The sequence below is a fragment of the Tupaia chinensis genome, unplaced genomic scaffold (genome assembly GCF_000334495.1).
Source record: "Tupaia chinensis unplaced genomic scaffold, TupChi_1.0 Scaffold000547_1, whole genome shotgun sequence".
Classification (NCBI taxonomy): Eukaryota; Metazoa; Chordata; class Mammalia; order Scandentia; family Tupaiidae; genus Tupaia; species Tupaia belangeri.
The window spans coordinates 949,661-951,956 of NW_006160059.1; the positions used below are offsets into that span (position 1 = coordinate 949,661).

Consider the following 2,296-nt stretch of genomic DNA (forward strand, 5'->3'; position numbering starts at 1 on the left):
TGGGGGGGGGGTGATTTCTCACTTTCTGTCTCTCTGTGTCTCTGTCTTTCTGGTGAGCACTCGTGCCCTATAGCAAAAATCTTTAAAAATAAATAAATAAATAAATAAATAAATAAATAAATAAATAAATAAAATTAGGATGACTTGTATCAAGCAGACTCCAAAGTCGTTATTACACTTGTGATCAAGAATGTTCAGAGGAATGATGTAAATGTAGAATTTTCAGAAAATGAGTTGTCTGCTTTGGTGAAACATCCTTCTAGAGAGGATTAAAATTTTAAATTGAAACCTCTTTATACTATAATACCAGAACAGAGCATATTTAAAGTACTTTCAACAAAGATTGAAGTTAAAATGGAAAAAACAAATAAAATAAATAAAGAGGCTGTGAGATGGGAAAAACTAGAAGGGCAAGGAGACATGTCTAAGCCGAAACAGGTCATTGCAGCTGTAAAGAAGCTTCATCCATTGTCCTCTTACTGTATAGCAAATTGAGATAAATTGGTTGGTGAGATCAAAGAAGAAAAGAATTAGAAGTTGGAGGAAGATATGCCTTTAAACAAATGATTATTTCAGCAAACCTATTCAAACGGTTCTGAGGAAGTGAAACGTTTGATTTATAGAATCTAGTGGTATCGTTTTGAGTACCAACTGGTCTGATGGAGGTAAAAGGAAAGTTAATCAATCCTCCTAATGATTGGGAATAGAAACAATACTAAATACATTAATTTACTATCAAAATAAAAAGTAATAAAAACCAAAAACAAATGACAATGAAAACAATAACATCAACAACAATACAAAACTGGACGGTATGTAAGAAAAGAGCAGAACAACAAAGACAAGAAAATCTTGAAGAGAGGAACCAGAAGTTGACAGAGAACACTTCTTCAAAATAAAAGAGTAGCCAGAAGATAATATAGTAAAATTGTGGTAGCAGCCTATATGCCCTAATCAGTACACACTTTGTAGTCACACCTGTGTGCAAACGTGTGCATACACACACATACATATAAAAAAAACCTCAAAAATTTTTGGAAAATTAAGTTTAAAAAGGATTTTGTTTTGATGCAAAACAATTTTGAAATTCATAATACACATTCCACAAACTCTGAAGATCCCTTCATGTCCATACTGAATATAAAACAATTCATGTAAAGGTATTCAGAATTTAACTATACCCAATATACATTCCATACCTTGAGAAAGCTCCTGTGGAGATAAAAATCCACCCAGAAAATGAAAAATTGAACACCATTTTATGATATAGGCTCCTTCTAGATGTACAGCTTCTAGACAAATATGACCAAAAAGAAACCTTCTTTTATCATTAGAAAATATTAATTACACAAAATCCAATTCATATTTTTTTGAAGTGGAAATCTACATGAACTTCAAAACATGGCAAAAGTGATTGCACATTTAACTGATTTTTAGAAACAAAAAATACATGGTTTAATTATAACTTTAAATTATAAAAGTGTTTCTATTTCAAAGTTAAAACTTCAAACTCTTATGAAAAGTTTCACATTTAATTACTGAAGATAGACATATGTGACACTAAAGTTACTTCATTAAAGTTGAACTTTTAAATTTTCAAGTCATAATTACAACCCCAATTAAACCTGAGATTGTTGTACAAAAACTATGTATTTTGTACTGTATATGCAAAAGGGGAGAATGGATAAATGTCAGCCCAATATATATGTAATCTATATGCATAAATTTATACAAAATAATGCAAGGTATATAATACACATAACTGTATATACAATGTATACATGTATGTTTATTTTAATTCAAGATAAGCTTTGAGAAACTCTAAGTCAGCAGCAATTATTTGGGGTTACTTGCCATTAATACTTTTTCCTTCATCCAGCAGTATTTCAAATTCCTTTATTTTCCAGAATAACAGTAAAACTACATAGCAAATATGTAAAGAACAATTTCATAGTCTGACAGAAAATGTAATCAAGTTTTAAAAAGTATATTATTGTGAAAAAATGCATTATAGCAGTGATGTCAGAACTTCATTGCTTGCTCCTTGTTTTAAATAATTTTCAGGCTGAAAAAGAACCCTGTTTAAGATATTAGTATCAAAATAATTCAGATTTCATAACTCTACTTTTTTTTCCCTCTATGTCAGAAATCATTTAATCCTGTCCTCTGGTTTATCCTGATTTCTGGCACCCAAATGAATCTTAATCTGGGGTGTGAATAGTTACAACTCCATATACATGAGTTTAGCTTAGTCCTTGCTCAATCAGAATCTAACCTCCTCCTAGATGAAGATAGT

At 30.4% G+C, this 2,296-nt stretch overlaps 1 pseudogene; it reads left to right on the forward strand.

Moving 5' to 3' along the window:
- The window catches only part of LOC102477077 (protein SGT1 homolog), a 179,932-nt pseudogene extending 179,213 nt beyond the window's left edge, over nucleotides 1-719 (forward strand).
- The last annotated feature ends 1,577 nt before the right edge of the window (nucleotides 720-2,296 follow it).